The 18,653-nt window shown below is 45.1% G+C and overlaps 1 non-coding gene across 1 annotated transcript; it reads right to left on the reverse strand.

Annotated features, from left to right (window-relative positions):
- Positions 1–333: 333 nt before the first annotated feature.
- On the reverse strand, positions 334–524 carry LOC120226092. The gene has a single exon (XR_005526936.1). It is a non-coding gene; the product is annotated as a U2 spliceosomal RNA (small nuclear RNA).
- Between the last annotated feature and the right edge of the window lie 18,129 nt (positions 525–18,653).

Below are 18,653 nucleotides of genomic sequence, written 5' to 3' on the forward strand. Positions count from 1 at the left end.
TCTGTGTCATGTTATGAACTGGGAGATTAAGAAAAGGTTTTACCTTCGCATAAGGTGAAAAGCAGGGTTGAGATGTGTCACCCGGACGGATGGACTTCCTGGCAGCGTTAACATTCCGCTTAATAAACGACTGCACTCCGCCCCAGGACCGCCAAATACGGCCAAGGGTACCGCCAACAGCCTGGGCGAACTTTCCTTCATACCCAACTTCGAGAGCACGTGAGAGGCTAAGGTGCTGTAGGTGTTCGGGAGAACCAGCTGAGAACCTCCAAAACCAAAGCTTGCAAGACACAACCCACATTCTTATTTTAGAAACCAGGCTTGTTTCCCCCGGGGGGGTGCACCGGTCCCGGAGGTACTGCAATACCGGGTCGATGCGCGGAGTGGACGGAGCAAGCTCCTATTCCATCTCCCTGCTCCAAAAATCCATTTAATATGTTGTCCTCGGATAGAGGACGTATCAGATATTAAACTGATAAGAACAGATACTACACTTGATCTTAGCCAAAAGGCCGAGAAGCGATGGCGTGTGCCTGGGCCGCGCCGCAGCCGCCCCGCCGTCATCCACATTGCACTCACGGTGAGCCTGGTCACCCTCATTCGGGGTCTCCCTTCCCTCGCTTCTCTGACTTCGGTGTGGGGCCCGCTCATCAGCAGGCTCTCCTGCAGAGTTTTAAACCTCTACCTTTTCAGAGAGAAAGTGTGTGCCTGCCGTTCCTCCGTCGCTCTCACCCAACGCCGTTCCTAATTTGAATTCCCCGCCTTCTGTCGCCTGCGGAGGCGTGGCCGCGGCGGGCTGCCGGGAACCGGGACGGCTTCTGCGTGCGGAGCGTGGAAGCCACGCGGCGGGGGCGGGGCGGCGGGGCGGCGGGCTCGTCTTCTGTGCACGTGGAGAGCAGCGACAGGACTGAAGAGGACTGGGGGTGACGGCAGGAGGGGCCTGTGTACGGGAGCTCTTGGCGGAGAGTCTCCGGAAGAAAGGCAAAGTCGCAACACGTAGTCCCTAGAAACGCCGACCCCTTCTCGTGTTAAGTTGGGCCGACGCCGGCGGAAAGACGAACTCGGTGTCCGTCGCTCGAGGAGCTCATTCTGAGTCGGGGGAGCGTCGGCTCTGCAGGAGGGGCTTCCCGGAGCCGGGGGCGGCCTCCCTGCCAGGCGCAAGGCAGGTGGTACCAAGTATGGAGCTCGGAGGAGGCCTGTCGGACCTCGGGAGGCGGGGCTGGGCCGCCGGAGGGATGCCTTCCCCGCTCCAGCCCTTGCGTCCATCCGAGCTGCTTTCCGTGAATGAATCCTATCTCGGGTTAAGAGAGTTTCCCCCCGCCACGCCCTCCCCCCGCCCTCCCCCCTCCCCCAACCCCCCAAAAAAGAAAAACCTCTTCAGTAATCAAGGTCTGGTCTCTGCTTCCAGCACCTGCCCCGGTGTGTCCCGTCATGGTACAAGAGATTAAGGACAAGTCAATTAAGAAGAAATATTTCCAACTCACACCACAGAGAAAGTACTTATTTTTCCTAAGTATAAAGAGCCCCTGCAAACAATAAAAGACAACTATATTTTCTTATAGTTGAAAAAAAATGGGCAAAGGCCAGGCACAGACAAGTCACAGAATACAAAAAGTGGTTCTTTCGTTCTTTCTTTCTTTCTTCCTTTCTTCCTTTCTTCCTTTCTTTTTCTTTCTTTTAGTTCATTTATTTTGTGTGTGTATGTATATGGGGGAGAGAGAGAGAGAGAGAGCAGTTGGGGAGGGGCAGAGAGAGGGAGAGGGAGAGAATCCCAAGCAGGCTCTGCACTGTCAATGTAGATCCTTATGTGGAGTTTGAACTCACAAACCGTGAGATCATGACCTGAGCTGAAATCAAGTCAGACGCTTAACCGACTGAGCTTCCCAGGTGCCTCTTAATATATTATTTTAAATAATCTCTACACCAAGTGGCACTTGAACTTCTGACTCCAAGTATCCCTCTCTATATTGGCTTTAATCCTATTGTTTTTTGAGGTTTTGTTATTATCTGTAAATTAGACTTGGTCCTGAATTCCTCTAGTTTCCTCAGATATCTGGCTGTGACTCACCAAATTAACATTTCCAATTTCCTCCTACCCTTCTGATTTGGAATCTCTAAGAACAAAGTCTGTTTTGAATCTCCTTGGATGGGAGTATAGCGGGTCTTTGTCACAACCCAGATAGCAGCCAAATATCAGGGACTTTAAACCCGAATCTCCATCTCATAGCTGAAGAAGGCTACATCTGAGATCTGGTCCTGTACAAAAGTTAGAGATCTCCAAAATAGGAAGAGAAGTAGCTGACTTCAAGGTAGACTACTTTCTTCCATGATGCTGGATTGAGATTTGATACTTTAAACATGAATCTCTTCTTCTCTTTCTTTCCTTTACTCTGACACTGGCCTGGGAAGATAACACGATCATCCATTATCTCCCAGGCCACTGCTAAGGCGAATAACCTCTGGAATTTAGAGAAACTTTTCATTTCAGGCTAGGAGAAAACTTAACTGACCCCTTGCTTGGAATGGCAAATGAAACAATCTCTGTGAATGAATCCATGAACAGTACCACTTTAGTGAAAATGGTTTGTGCCCAACAAGTGTTATTTATTTATTTTTTTCTGTGGTGGTTTTCATTCTCCTTGGGCCTATGAATGCCTAGATACCTGGCACATAGCTGGGCAATGCCTCTTAGGTTAACTAACCATGGCCCTAACTTTTCACAAACAAGCTAAGACACCTCATTGGTCAACTCCTCTGAATTTACATTGTCAAGTTAGAAAGGATCTATCTCAGGATTCACTTCCTTTGGCAGGTCCCTACTTGCCTGGTCAGGAGTACTGAGTGCCAGTGAGGCTATGACAAGGAATCTCTCTTTAACTCTCAAAAATACTGCAGATTCCATTGCAAAAGCAATAGCTGCCTAACAAAAATCCCGACTATCTGGTCAGACTTGTTCTTGATAATAAAACTGATTGTCTTCTAGCTAAGCATGGAGGTGTCATTGCTGTGGCCAATACCACCTGTTGTGCCTGGATTAACATTTCTGGAAAAGTTGAAATTCAGGTACATAAAAGATCACTGAAGAAGCTATTTGACCTAAAAACATAACTCCCTGGGCGCGCCTGCGTGGCTCAGTCTGACTTCAGCTCAGGTCATGATCTCGCAGTCCCTGAGTTAGAGCCCTGTGTTAGGCTCTATGCTAACAGCTCAGAATCTGGAGCCTGCTTCAGATTCTGTGTCTGCCTCTCTTCCACTCTCCCTCTCTCTCAAAAATGAACACTACTACTACTAGTAAAAAAAAAAAAAAAAGAAGAAAAAAAAGAAAAAAAGAAAAAAAAAAAGGTGACTCCCTGAGCGCCTAGGTGGCTCAGTTGGCTAAGCAACCAACTCTTAATTTCTGCTCAGGTCATGATCTCAGGGTCCGTGAGTTCAAGCCCTGCACCAGGCTCTGCTCTGACAGTGTAGAACCTGCCTGGGATTCTCTCTCGAGGGTGACTCCTTCAGGGGCACCTGGGTGGCTCAGTTGGTTAAGCGTGTGACTCTGGATTTTGGCTCAGGTCTTGATCTCACGCTTTATGACACTGAGCCCCTCATCAGGCTCTGTACTGACAGCATGGACCCTGCTTGGGATTCTCTCTCTCTCTCTCTCTCTCTGTGCCTTCCCCACCCTGCTCATGCTCTCTCTCAAAAAAAAAAAAAAAAAAAGGTGACTCCTTTGAAGATCTTTCTCTGACTTATTTGACTTTGATTGGTTTTTGTTTCATTTTGGGAACCCTTACCCCAAGGTATACTCCAGGCATTTGGAAGACATTACTTGCTTATAGTAAGCTAGTAATCTCCTTGGCACCTTATGCTCTCAGTCTTTAAATGCATGCATGTTCACAGCCTCTAGCCAACAATCTAAGTCTGGTATGCCTGGAAAGGAATGAAGAAAATGACCCACTAAAAAATTTCAGGGGTGCCTGCCTGGCTCAGTTGATAGAGCATGCAACTCTTGATCTTGGGGTTGTGAGTTTGAGCCCCATGTTGGGTGTAGAGATTACTTTAAAATAAAATCTTAAAGGGGTGCCTGGTTGGTTAGTTGGTAGAGCATGTGACTCTTGATCTTGGGGTTGTGAGTTCAAGACCCACATTGGGTGTGGAGCCTACTTAAAAGAAAAATTTTAAGAGGTGTCTGGGTGGCTCAGTCTATTGAGCCTCTGACTCTTGATTTGGGCTCAGGTCATGATCTCAGGGTCGTGGGATCAAGTCCTGCATCTAGCTCTGTGCTGAGCGTGGAGCCTCCTTGAGATTCTCTCCCTCTACCCATCTCCTCTGCTTTCTCTCTAACATAAAAAACAACCCAAAACAAACAAACAAAAAAAAGATTAAAAATTAAAAGAAAATTAAAGGAAAAAATAAAACCTTAAAAAATATGAAAGTAAAAAATTTCAAACTGGAGTTGTGATGTGTTAATACCATAGAGAGAAAGCAAAAACATCAGGACCTGTAACTATCATACTGAGGATCAGTAAAAGTTGTGAGAACCACATAGTGGTAGCTGAGAATGACACAGAGGTCTTAAATTTTGATCACATCTCTCAGGCAGAGAGTCTGATCAAAAGGAGGGAACTGTTAAAAATAAAAAGAAAGAGAAAGAAACAATGAGCTCAAATGGAAACCTAACTACAGGAATATGACCTTTAAACTGACAATCTAGTATTTCTTAATCAGTACCAGTGAGGTAATCTGCATGATAGACCCCTCCCCTTTTCCTCAAGGGAAGGTGACCTTGCCTGAAACCATCCTTTTCTTAATAACTTCCTTGTCCTGCCCCATTTCTGCTTATAAAAGTCTCCCATTTGTGCTCTTTGGAGATCTTTGGAGCTCCTTACTACTTGCAAGATAGGCTGCTGTCTGGTTCATGAATCCCTCAATAGAGCCAATTAGATTTTCCCATTTACTCAGTTGAATTGTTTTTTACAACTTGTAAAAAAGTAGCAGTGCTTTCTGGCATGTAATTATAAATGCATCCTGGTTTCTGAGATGTTAAGTTATGAAAAAGATGTGCTATTTGGGATAGAACTCAGGAACCGTGAGATCATAATCTAAGCCAAAACCAAGAGTTGGCTGCTTTACTGACTGAGCCACCCAGGTGCCCCCTATTTATATTTATTTGATCTGCTTTTTCTTAACAATTTTGTTTGGACTACCCACAAAACTTCATGAGACATTAAGAGAAAATCGGCCATCAACCCAAGCTATTATTCTTGATGACAAATTTTGTAAGGGATTAACATGAACTTTTCCAACCTTTAGTAAACCTAGGTAGAATGAAAGTATTATATTTAATGCTGATAACACCAAAGACATGCCTATTTTAATCAAACCAACAAACTTAAACTAGCTTTAATAACAAATATTTTCCTAGTTCAGGTGAACCTGAAATTCATTTGGGTTACTGTCTATTATGTTAATGAGAATTCAATTTACATACGAACTTAATTTTCTTTTTTTTTCCTTTTTGAGTTTTATTTAAGTAATCTCTACACCCAATGTGGGGCTCAAACTCACGACCCCGAGTTCAAGAGCTGCGTGCTTCTCCAACTGAGCCAGCCAGGTGTGAGGGTCACGGAGACTCAAGGCACAGTGAAGCGAGGCTTTAATCAAAGTTCTGGCAAGAGCAGGTGTCTGATGGACAGGCACACTGGGGCAGGTACAGCAGGCAATTTATCTCCTCATGTGCAAGTCCCTCCCCCGATTCTTCATTGGCTGAGTACTACAGAGGTTACAGCCTTACCGGAAGTCACCTATGCCCGTGTAAGGCAAAAAATAGTCTGATTGGAACAAATGCACATTCCTTGAGATGACTCAAGAGACTTTAGTTCTTTGGCGCATGCTCATTGCAAAGCCTGCAAAAAATAAGCCCAGAAAATAGAGAGGGGGAAGAACCAGGAAGTGAAGTGTTTTAAGGGTTTGGGACTCCACTGTGGTGGGGGAGGGGGGGAGGGTTGTACATATTTCCAACAGGTTGTAAACCTATTGTTACTAGACAGCACAGCATTTATTTGCTATTTCTGAAAATGAGTCATCTCACTTCTTGATGTGGGAAACAAAGGTAGAAGGAAATGGCAGATAAAAATTAAATTTTCTTATGCTCTGCAGTCCATTGACCAATACTTGAGGCTGGCAGAGTAAAACATTTCTTTTTACTGTCGAGCCTCTGAGCTAGCTGTCAGCACAGAGCCCGACGCGGGGCTCAAACCCACGAACTATGAGATCATGACCTCACGAACTATGAGATCATGACCTGAGCTGAAGTCGGACGCTTAACCGACTGAGCCACCCAGGATCCCCTCTTTTTACGGTCTTAATGCTTTGCTAGAAGGAAAAACAACCTTAGCTCCTGTATCCTGTAAGTCTTCATTAGCATATGAAAATCTCACTGAAAACTTCCCCTTAACTTTACCACCCCGAACTCCGAAGTATATAACTAGTCTCTCCACAGGGTCTGGGACAGCTTTTTCTGCCCAAGGGTGCTATCCCTGTGCTTTAATAAAATCACCTTTTTGCACCAAAGATATCTTCAAGAATTCTTTTTTGGCCATCTCCTCCGGACCCCGCAAACCCCACTATCACCCCAAAACCTCATCGTTTCTCACCTCAGGTACCCCAGAATTTAATTTTCTTTAAGCCGATTAAATAGAGATCTTTTACAAATTGATTTTGGTAATACCATCCAGAGGTGGGAAATATCACATATCTAAAATATACAGACACAGGTAGACACACTAATATACAGAAAGATATAAACAGAGGCCTTATAACTTCCACTTAAAAATTATTGCCATTGGGGGGCGCCTGGGTGGCTTAGTCGGTTAAGCGTCCGACTTTCGCTTAGGTCATGATCTCGCGGTTCGTGGGTTCGAGCCCCGCGTCGGGCTCTGTGCTGACTGCCAGCTCGGAGCCTGGAGCCTGTTTCAGTCTGTGACTCCCTCTCTCTCTGACCCTCCCCTGCTCACGCTGTCTCTCTCTCTCTCCTAGAAATAAATAAAACATTAAAAAAAAAATTAAAAAAAAATTATTGCCATTGGTGGGGCATCTGGGTGGCTCAGTGGGTTAAGTGGCCGACCTCGTCTCAGGTCATTATCTCGTGGTTCACAAGTTCCAGCCCCGAGTTGAGTTCTGTGCTGTCAGCTTGGAGTCTGGAACCTGCTTCGGATTCTGTGTCTCCCTCTCTTTCTGCCCCTCCCCTGCTCACGGTGTCTCTTTCTCTCTCAAAAATAAGTGAACATTTAAAAAAATTACTGGGGGGACCCGGGTGGGTCAGTCGGTAAAGCTCAGGTCATGATCTCAAGGCTTGTGGGTTTGAGCCCCTTGTTGGGCTCATGCTCTGTCTCTCTTTCTCTCAAAAATAAACAAACAGTAAGTAAAAAAATAAAATAAAAAATTACTGCCATTGGCTCAGTTGTTAGAGCATGTTTCTTGATCTTGCAGTCATGAATTCAAGTCCCACATCTGGAGTAGAGTCTAATTAAAAAAAAAAAAAAGTTGAAGTGGGCAGAGTAAAAAAAAATTACTGCCATGTATTAGGTACAATAATACAAAACTCACAACTTATAAAAATGGAATCAAAGTTGTTTTCTGGTAAATGTAATTGATTAACTTTACCTACTCAGGTGACTAGGGCTTTTTCCATTAGTATTTGTGAAAAAGATACTGAGGATTTATATTTGTCTTTGACAAATCAAGATCAAATGATCTTTCCTCCTTTTTTTTTTTTTTTTGATAAGAATTACCTGAAGTTTGCATGGTCTGAACATGGGTAGAACATTTACATCTCAAAGGTACAAGGGAAAAAATGCAAGTTCCTACAAACCTTTTGGGATAAATAAGAGAGACTTTGGGACTGATAAAAAGAATAGATGGACTTTGAATAACAATTCTGGAAACAGCTGGGGCCATCCAGCCATCCAGCCTGTAAAGACTAGATTTGAGGGGCGCCTGGGTGGCTCAGTCGGTTGAGCATCCCACTTTGGCTCAGGTCATGATCTCACGGTTCGTGGGTTCGAGCCCCATATTGGGCTCTGTGCTGACAGCTAGCTCAGAGTCTGGAGCCTGCTTCAGATTCTGTGTCTCCCTCTCTTTCTGACCCTCCCCTGCTCACGCTGTCTCTCTCTCTCTCTCTCTCTCTCTCTCTCAGAAATCAACAAAACATTTAAAAAAATTAAAAATAAAATAAAATAAAATCACCTTTTTGCATTATAGTCTTCAAGAATTCTTTCTTGGTCATCAGCTCTGAACCCCACCATCACCCCCAAACCTCATCAATAGTGTTATTGAATCCTTTCAAAAATCTTGTTAGGTTTCAGCCAGGACAAACAGTAAATATTTCTGACAGTACTGCACAACTCGGTTATTAGTATTATTTTTTTTAATTAAAAAATTTTTTAATGTTTATTTTTGAGAGAGAGAGAGATACACAGAGTGCGAGCAGGGGAAGGTTAGAGAGAGAGAGGGAGACACAGAATTTGAAGCAGGCTCCAGGCTCTAAGTCGTCAGCACAGAGCCTGACGTGGGGCTCGAACCCACAAACCATGAGATCATGACCTGAGCCGAAGTCGGACACTTAACCAGCTGAGTCACCCAGGTGCCCCCATTACTTTTTTTTTAGTTTATTTATTTATTTTGAGAGAGACAGAGACAGCAAGTAGGGGAGGTGCAGAGAGAGAAGAGAATCTCAAGCAGGCTCTGCACTGTCTCACGAAGCCATGTGATCATGACCTGAGATGAAACTAAGAGCTGGACACTCAGGGCACCTGGGTGGGTTAGTCGGTTAAGTGTCTGACTTCAGCTCAAAAATAAACATAAAAAAAAAAACTTAAAAAACTTAACGGACTGAGTCACCCAGGAACCCCACAATCTCATTAAGTTTAAAACTATTTTTTTAATGTTTTTTAATGTTTTTAATGTTTATTTATTTTTGAGAGAGAGACAAAGAGTGTGATTGGGGGAGAGGCAGAGAGGGAGATACAGAATCTGAAGGAGGCTCCAGGCTCTGAGCTAGCTGTCAACACAGAGCCTGATGCAGAGCTCAGGCTCACAAACTGTGAGATCATGACCTGAGCCAGAGCTGGATGCTTAACCAACTGAGCCACCTAGGCGCCCCACAACCCCATTAATTTTAATCTTAGTTTCCCCTTAGCTGTTTAAGGGAGTAAGATAGCAGTTTACCAAAAAAAATCCCTCAGAATCCCATCAACTTTGGGAGGGGCTGATAGAGGGTCGTTCTTTGAGGGTAAATGTAGGGGCATTTGATTTGATGCTTCAGAATTTGTATAGGGTCTCTGAATACCATCTCTCTTCCGATGTCCCCATTGATTACAACTGAGACATTTATCCTTGGGCCTGTGTCTTGATGATGTAGCTCTTAGGAGGAGGGTGCAACGTGGGAGGATCGGGTATTATTTTAGGTATATGGCCTTGAACCTGTTGTAGCTATAAAGTGAATAGCTTGGTGGACCTTTGTTTACAGTCTTGTTCCAAAGTCCTTTCAAAGTGCTCAGCTATGGTCACAAGTACAGTCAGACTGGGGCCCTCCCATCCTATATTTGCCTTTTTAGCAATCCACTAATCTCAGGAGATAATCCACTTACAAAGAGGACAGCTTTGTGCCCTTGTATGTATATTTGAATAATAGACCCATCAGCTTGAACAGGGAGGACTCTAGGAATGGCTTGACAAAGACTGGTTGCTATTTTGCAAACTCTGTCTTTCTATAAGAACATATTGAAAATTGAGCATCTTGAATACCATCTTTGGTGTTTTGCCATTTTGCTTCCTACATCCATTTATGGCTTTCACCGAATCCTACCAACATGTACATAAGTGATACTTATCTGGCAGCCCAGGGTCATAGACCTCAGTAATGACTAAATTCTTCAAAAAACTTGTGGGAGTTCTCCCTAGGTTTAAGAAATTCTTTAATTTTTTTAAAAAAAAATTCTAAACGTTTTATTTCAGACAGAGAGAGAGAGAGAGAGAGACAGTGTGAGCAGGAGAGGGTCAGAGAAAGAGGGAGGCACAGAATCTGAAGCAGGCTCCGGGCTCTGAGCTAGCTGTCAGCACAGAGCCTGATGCAGGGCTTGAACCAATGAACCATGAGATCATGACCTGAGCTGAAGTCAGACACTCAACCAACTGAGCCACCCAGGTGCCCCCCTTTTTTGTTTTAATTTTTAAAAATTTTTAATGTTTTTATTTATTTTTGAGGGAGAGACAGAACATGAGCTAGGGAGGGGCAGAGAGAGAGGGAGACACAGAATCCAAAGCAGGCTTCAGGCTCTGAGCTGTCAGCACAGAGCCCGACGCGGGGCTTGAATTAGTGAACCGTGAGATCATGACCTGAGTCGAAGTTGGATGCCTAACCAACTGAGCCACCCAGGTGCCCCAGAAATTCTTTTTTTTAAACACACACACACTTTGGGCCTGTTCTTCCTCCTTTCTTCCTTCTTTCCTTCCTCTCTTCCCATGGCTGAACATTTTTTTTCTTTCTTCCCTTCACAAGTACATAAAATAATGATGCCTCACAATTGAAAACTTCTTAAATATATGAAAAACTATCCAGACAGTCCCTAACTTATAATAGTTTAGTTTACATTTTCTTGACTTTCCATGGTGTGAATGTTATGGAATCTGGTCTGGGTCACCCAGTGGAAGAACCAAGCGGCACTTCTTGATCTTGGAAGGCAGGAGATTTATTTTACACCAGTGGCCTAAGAGATCACTCTCCAGGGGTCTAAGCCCAGAGTATAAGCAGAGGGAACAATTTATAGTCTGTTACTTCCGCATTCATCATTAATGCGTGCAACAAGCAGGGTGGGAAGAAGAACCCGGAAGGAGAGTCCTTGGGCGGGGACAGGAATTTTCCCCATCAGCCCTGTCAGCCATCTTATAACAGATTTTTCCCTATCATGAAAATGATATGCATTCAGTAGAAAATGATATGCATTTTGAATCGGGATCTTCCTGGAGGCTAGCCATATGTGGTACAGGTCTCTCTCATGATGCTGGGTCGCAGCAGCCCTAGCTCCCCGTTAACCACGGGATCTTGAGGGTAAACAACTGCTACACTGATGACCATTTTGTTCCTGTACGACCAGCCTCATTTTCACTTTTAGTATTTAGTAAGTTACATGAGATAGTCAACATTTTATTATAAAATAGGCTTCTGTTAGATGATTTTTGCCCAGGGGCGCCTGGGTGGCTCAGTCAGTTAAGTGTCTGACTTCGGCTCAGGTCATGATCTCACAGTTCGTGGGTTCGAGCCCCACGTTGGGCTCTGTGCTGACAGCTCAGAGCCTACAGCCTGCTTCAGATTCTGTGTCTCCCTCTCTCTCTGCCCCTCCCACGCTCACTCTCTGTCTCTGTCTCTCTCTCTCAAAATAAAATGAAGACATTAAAAAAATTTTTTTAGATGATTTTTGCCCAACTGTAGACTAATAGAAGGGTTTTTGTAACCAAACGCAATGGGTTTGCTCTTTGGGCTGCATCAAACTGAACACAATCCACGGAAGTGTTGAAAGCACAGAACTTTGTATTACTTATGACAAGTAAGGAGACAGGGAGACAACTCTCAAAGCACAGTCTCTGGGGTACCTGGCTGGCCCAGTCAGTAGAATGTACAACTCTTGATCTTGGGATTGTGAGTTTGAGCCCCACATTGGGTGTAGAGATTTAAAAAAGAAAAGCCCCAGGGCACCTGGGTGGCTCAGTCCATTGAGTGTCCGACTCCTGGTTTTGGCTCAGGTCATGAGCTCACAGTTCATGGATTCGAGCCCCACGTCAGGCTCTATGCTGTGTCAGTGCAGAACCTGTTTGGAATTCTCTCTCCCTCCTGCCCCTACCCCACTTGCGCTCTCTCTCTCAAAATAAATAAATAAATAAACTTAAAAAAAAAAGGCACTGTCTCTCTTGGTGATGTGGAAATGTTAGGGTTTAGAGCAAACATTCAAATAATTCTTGAGATGTTTCAGTGCAAAGTGGCTGTTTCGGGGAAAGGACCCGGAGGCAGAAAGAGCTGAACTCAGATTGTGAGGAATGATTGATGATATAAGATTTTCTGTCCTATGGAAGGTGATGTTGGGCTCCAGGAAATTGAGTCTATAAGTTTCTGGAGATTTTTCTCTCTCTCTCTCTGTCTCTTTTTTGTAAATCACTGAGACAGTTGCAGACTGATAGAGACTCATCCTGCGTGACTGTGATCTGTGAGGGAGAATTAAGGCAAGCTGAGGGCAAAGCACAAACTAACCCCCAACGCAGCCCCCCTCCCCCAGGCTGATATGTGTAACATTCTTCAGGCACTTCTGGCTGCCCAAAAACAAAGGGAAGGTTAGAAAACAAATGGTTCGACTGGTAAGAGTCTCCATCAGTTTACAAATATCTTAGTATAATTACAAAAAAAAAAAAAAAAAAGGGAAAGCCTATCAATATCATAAAGCCCAGGAACTCCCTACTGTCTTAATGTTAATACTTTGCTAGAGGGAAAAACAACCTTAGCTTCACAATAGCTAGGCCTCCAGTGATCTGTGAGTCTTCAGCATATGAAAATTCCTTTAAGAAACTTCCTCTTGACTTTACCTCCCTCAGCCCCATAGGATATAACCAATCTCTTTTCACAATCCCCGTGCAGCTTTTTCGGCCCACGGGCTTTGTCCCCGAGCTTTAATAAAATCACCTTTTTGCACCAATGCATTGGCTTCGATCCCCCCTCCCATCACCCCAAAACCACATCAATCTCTATCAGTTAACCATTTGTTTTTCCCCTTTCCTTTGTTCTGGGGCAGCCAGGAGTGCTTGAGGAAGGTCACACATATACCACCTGGCGGGAGGTGGGGGGTGGGGTGGTGGTGGTGGTGGTGTTACCTTGTGCTTTGCTCTCAGCCTGCCTCACCACTGGGGTTAGTATAGGAAGTTTTCTTTAGTGTATTGGGCAGAGGGGACCTTGTATAAGCATTTTAGTTCAACTGTGTGTGCCTAGCAGGTCAACATGCTACTGCCTACATGGTATGTTCAAAAAATGTCAGAAAATTTCACCTGTAGGAGAAGATCTTTTTTTTTTAAATGTTTATTTATTCTTGAGAGAGAGACAGACAGAGCATGATCAGGGGAGGGGCAGAGTGAGAGAGGGACACAGAATTCAAAGCAGGGTCCAGGCTCTGAGCTGTCAGCACAGAGCCCGACACGGGGCTCGAACTCACTAGAGTCATGAGATCATGACCTGAGCAGAAGTTGGATGCTTAACCGACCGAGCCACTCAGGTGCCCCGATGAAGATATTAGTATTATAACAAACTAAAGGTAACTTCAGGACCACCCAGGGAGGCTTCTTTGCAGATCTTTAGTTCCAATAGGGTTCAAACTGGCTCACGTAGGGGCTATCAGGTAGAACACCTAGCTGTGTGTCTCCTTGAGGGGAACTGCTGTTTCTTCCCTGCTTTTGTCCCTTCCCCTCCTCCTTGCTAATGGCTTTCAACCTTTTTATTTGAGTAAGTTCCCTTTGCATCCTAGCTAACATTCTGAGCACACTTAAGGTACGCTAGGCTAAGCTATTTGTTGTCTGTGAAAACTCTTGCTCAACTACAGACCCCAACGGTTTTTTTCTTTTTAAAAAATGTTTTTATTTATTTTTTCAGAGAGAGAGAGAGTGAGGGGGAGACAGGCAGAGGGGGATCAGAGGATCTGAAGCAGGCTCTGTGCTGTCAGCAGAGAGCCTGTCTTGGAGCTTGAACTCACAAACTGTGAGATCATGACCTGAGCCAAAGTTCAACACTTAACCAATTGAGCCACCCAGGCGCCCCATTAATGGTTATTTCTTAGTGTATTTTTTTGAGGCAATGACAATGACTGGAACATTCCAATTGCTAGACCAGAAAAGCCCTGATAGCAATGGAATGTCTAGAAGACCACATTTCACACATTCCTTTCCTTGCCCCAAATCATGGGCTGAATGCATACTGATCCCATTCCCCAACCCATGATCATATGCTCCCCGCCTTCTCTCTTGCAGGTACCCACCCTCCTGAACCTCTAGAAAACATTAGATGTCCATCTTGCTGTTGGAGGGGTTGATTGTCAATGTTTGAGGCTGTCATCTTCCCCAGATGCTGGCACCTGACATAAATCTCTCCCTTTCTGTTTTCCAAACCCTCTTCGCTTGAGTTACTGGCTTCTCTTGCAAAGAACTTATCCAAATTTGCTTGGTAACAGTGTTGGTAAACCCTGCCAGATGCTATGATTTTGATTTGTCCAGCCCCCTCCAGGTTCCCCAGGAGGGAAAATGCTGGGAGCCATTCTGAACCCACTAGTTGAGAAAACTCCTGGTGAGGTTAAAGCAAGTTTGCACGGTCTCTTGCCAATCAGATGACAATCGATATCCACCCCCATTCAATTATTTCTGCTTGAGCATCGACCCCCAAGGTACCTTGTTGATCGGTATCAGGAGTGACTTGTCCCCTTATTCTGGCCCTGGTGTGATGATTGCACCTTGTGAAGGACCTTTTGTGGGAAGTTCTTCTTTCGATTATGGGAACAGACATCGTGTCTCCAGCAGGTCCTGTTTCCCTCCATACTTTCCCTTGAGCTATGAACAGGCTAATGACCCTTACTCATAAAAGATTGCCCTTTACATGTACAATTCTGTTTCTACCGTTGCATTAGTCCAAGATGTTCATACAGCTCAACATGTAAATCAGCTAACCAAAGATGTCTCTCATGCCCTAGCTATTCAAGAAATCATAAAACTAGACACAAAGATAAATGCACTCGATGAGGCTATTCTATGTATTGGAAATGAGCTAAACTCTTTAAAGGTATGGCTGGCTCTCTGGTGCCATAAAGCATATAACTGGAAAATCAAGTCTTGCCTGGAGACAAAGAGCCTAATTTATTTATTTATTTTTTTAATGTTTTTTTTTTTATTATTTATTTCTAGGAGAGAGAGAGAGAGACAGCGTGAGCAGGGGAGGGTCAGAGAGAGAGGGAGTCACAGACTGAAACAGGCTCCAGGCTCTGAGCTGGCAGTCAGCACAGAGCCCGACGCGGGGCTCGAACCCACGAACCGCGAGATCATGACCCAAGCGAAAGTCAGACGCTTAGCCGACTAAGCCACCCAGGCGCCCCCAAAGAGCCTAATTTAGAGAGAAGGAACAGATAAGAGCAGAACATAAGTTACCACATATACCTTTGCTAACTGATGATATATAGCAGCCCCTTCCCTAAGGCCTACATTCGACAAACACTTCCCTTACTGGCAGCTATGATGAGGACGTATAAGAGTATCTACAAACCGGGGCGCCTGGGTGGCTCAGTTGGTTAAGTGTCTGGCTTCAGCTCAGGTCATGATCTCACGGTTTGTGGGTTCGAGCCCTATGTTGGGCTCTGTGCTGACAGCCAGCTCAGAGCCTGGAGCCTGTTTCAGATTCTGTGTCTCCCTCTCTTTCTGACCCTCCCCTTCTCATGCTGTCTCTCTCTCTCTCAGAAATAAATAAAACATTAAAAAAAAAAAGAGTATCTACAAACCTATGACTTAATCTTAGTGTTATTAAAATGTGAACATCCTGTTATTTTCTTAGTTACTCAACCTCACTATAATTGGGGCAGTTCTGCAAGAATCCTTCTGTAAAACCTGTTTCTGTACATTTTCCAAAAACATCTTATCACAGAGAACTATCCATTGTAAAAATTCCATTTTCTGACGCCATGTTAATGTTTGACCTATAAATAAAGACACCAAAACCAACAGGACAGAGATGCCTGCCTGGTGACCAGAAAGATATTCGGGGCTCCCTCACTCCCTCCCTCGCCAACACCGTCCATCCTTCAGGGACCCCTGGACCCGGCCAGAGCTGGACTTGGGCAGGAACAGTTGGCTGGGACAGAGGGCCAGGGCTTACCCATTTGTTTTCTGAGTTAGTAGCTATGATAGATTATTCTATGACATTATGTTTCATACGTTGATGTATTAAATGCATTTTCGGCTTCCATTTTCAACTTACAATGAGTTTTTTGGGATGTGAAAGCCTCTGTTTGTTGACTCCTGTGCATTATAGACACGGATTATTTCCTTCAATCATCGCAGCATAGAGGTATTATTAGCTCTACTATGCCGGTGAGGAAACTGGTCAGAGAGAGGGCAAGTAGACCACATTTGTATATGTAATAAATAACACAGCTGGCTTTTCATAGGACTTAACTGGCCTGTCCTTCTAAATCTACTTTGTTCCTTCTACAACAAAGATTCTGGGTGTTGGATAATAACAAGTCTTTTTTTTTTTTTTTTAATTTTTTTTTTTTTATTTATTTCTAGGAGAGAGAGAGAGAGAAGTCTTATTTAAAAATGCAAATGTTGGGGAGCCTGGATGGCTCAGTAGTAGTTTGAGCATCTGGCTGTTGATTTCGGCTTAGGTCACCATCCCACGGTGGTGGTATTGAGTCCTGCGTGGGGGTCCACACTAAGCATGGAGCCTGCTTAAGAGTCTCTCTCTCTCTCTCTCTCTCTCTCTCACTCTGTCCTCTCCCCTGCTCACGCTCTCTCTCTAAAATAAATACAATAAGTGCAAAAGTACTAGAGGATACAAATCAAGTAATAGCCTGGGAAGTTCCCTAAGGGCCAATAGGAGTTACAATCCGGACCGAAAGGGGTGGAGTGGCATATGGAGAAGAATCCCAGAACTGGAGGGAAGTCTGAGGTCAGAGATGGGGTTGGGAGACGCAGCCACACAGGGAGGTGGGGGGCACAATCTTGCCAGCTTCACCTTGGAAATCCCTCCTCTGGCATGAGGACTGGCTCATGCTCACTGTGAGGGCAGCCACTTTCGAAGCAGTCCATGGATTCTTCCAAAATGTGGTGTCTTTCTTGATCGAATGAGGGCCTCTGAATGTGGGGCATGTGGCGCCCCAAATGTGAGTATTCTATTCGGGTGGGAGGTGATGGCACAATCAATGAAAGGATTCACCTGAGGCAGAACAGCTGAGATAGAAGTTTATAGAATACACCGCAAAGGAGCGGGAGGCAGGATAGCAGGGGAGACACTGTCTACAGTGAGGCAGTGGGGGCTGATTTATTTACTTACTTATTCATCTATACATGTTTATTTACTTATTTTGAGAGAGAGAGAAAAAGAAAGAGAGAGAACGAGTAGGGGAGGAGTAGAGAGAGAATCCCAGTCACCTGCCACGGGGCTCAAACTCAAACAATGTGTGATTATGACCTGAGCTGAAATCAAGAGTTGGACACTTAACCAACTGAGCCACCCAGGTGCCCCTGGGGCTGTTTTTAAAAGGGGAAGGTAAAGAGGTATGGGGACACATGGGATTTTCCCTTTTTGGGAACTGTGTCTGGTTGCAAGTTGGTTAGTTAGGGCTTATGGGTATTTTGAGGTGGGTATCCTGATGGACCTGCTGTATTCAGCTAGGTGGCTGCTCACTGTGGACCCTTTCTACATTCCACCTGAAAGCGGCCTCTACATAAAGTTTCATAGGAAAGGCTCAGAGACATTGGATGACCTACCTAGGTGCCACCAGCTAGTAGGTGGCACAGGCAGAATTAAACCTGAGCCTGTCTGACTCTACTACAGCGGCCACCTGAATCGGCAGGCTCTCTAGGGATTTGTTCTCTGGTTCTAGGGCTGCTTTCCCTTGTCACCTTCCCACCCCACCCTACTTTCCACCAGCACAGTGTTTGAAGCTGTGACTGGGTTTAAAGCCCTTTTTCACCCATGCCCTTCCCCGACCTCCAGACCAGAAGCCGGGCTCAGGCTCTGCTGCTTCTAGAAAGATTGTTATCTGTGGGTAAGGGCACTTGTATGCAGCAGGTAAGTCAATAGTCTACCCAGTCCCTGCCCCCAGAAGCCTGCCTGGGTTGCAGGAAATGATCCCTTCCCCTGGCCATTCCACCTCCCGGGCATGAAAATCAGGTGGGAGTAGCTACACAAGTTTATACTTTGTCTTGTACACTTTTCATCCATGAATCCACTTGGTCCTGATACCAGTCCTGTGAAGGAGGTAACAAGTCATATCCTTCTTGTTCTATGGGCAAGGAAACTAAGATCCAGAGAGGGTTATGTAGGGTCTCCAGGGTCAGAGGAAGAGGTAGACACCAGGCTTGAGCCCATCATTATAAATTCCCAGGACTAGGTCACTCGCTAAGCTAATTGGCCACCTTGCCTTCACGGGGCTCAGACTCCAGGGAAGGTTAGCTGGATTTTACATTTTCTTTCCTTTTGACTCAGCACAGCTGGAGGAGATGGAGGACTGAGGGAATTCCTGAGAATACCACTTTGGTGGTGGGGAGGGAGGGGTCAGCAGAGGGCCAGGTGAGGATGCTGAGATCCTGGAAGGGTGGGAGGAAGAAATCAGAGAGAAAAGCCAGCTGACTCAGAAATTGTCCCTGGGGCCCATGGAAATTCAAAGCAAAGGTGGAAGGGTGTCTTTTGCCTGCACAGGGCCTTGGAGAGAAAGGTACTTTACAGACATTCCCTAGGCAGCTCAAGAGGATGGCCTCCCTCCTCCCCAGGATGGGGGCGGGGGCTGCCTAGTTGCCCCGGGTAGTGGCTGGCCCACATTGTGAGGTGGTTTTGGTTACAGGCAGTGGGGGGTGGGGGGATGAGAGGAAAC

Source organism: Hyaena hyaena, unplaced genomic scaffold (genome assembly GCF_003009895.1).
Source record: "Hyaena hyaena isolate Hyena2069 unplaced genomic scaffold, ASM300989v1 scaffold_1590, whole genome shotgun sequence".
Classification (NCBI taxonomy): domain Eukaryota; kingdom Metazoa; phylum Chordata; class Mammalia; order Carnivora; family Hyaenidae; genus Hyaena; species Hyaena hyaena.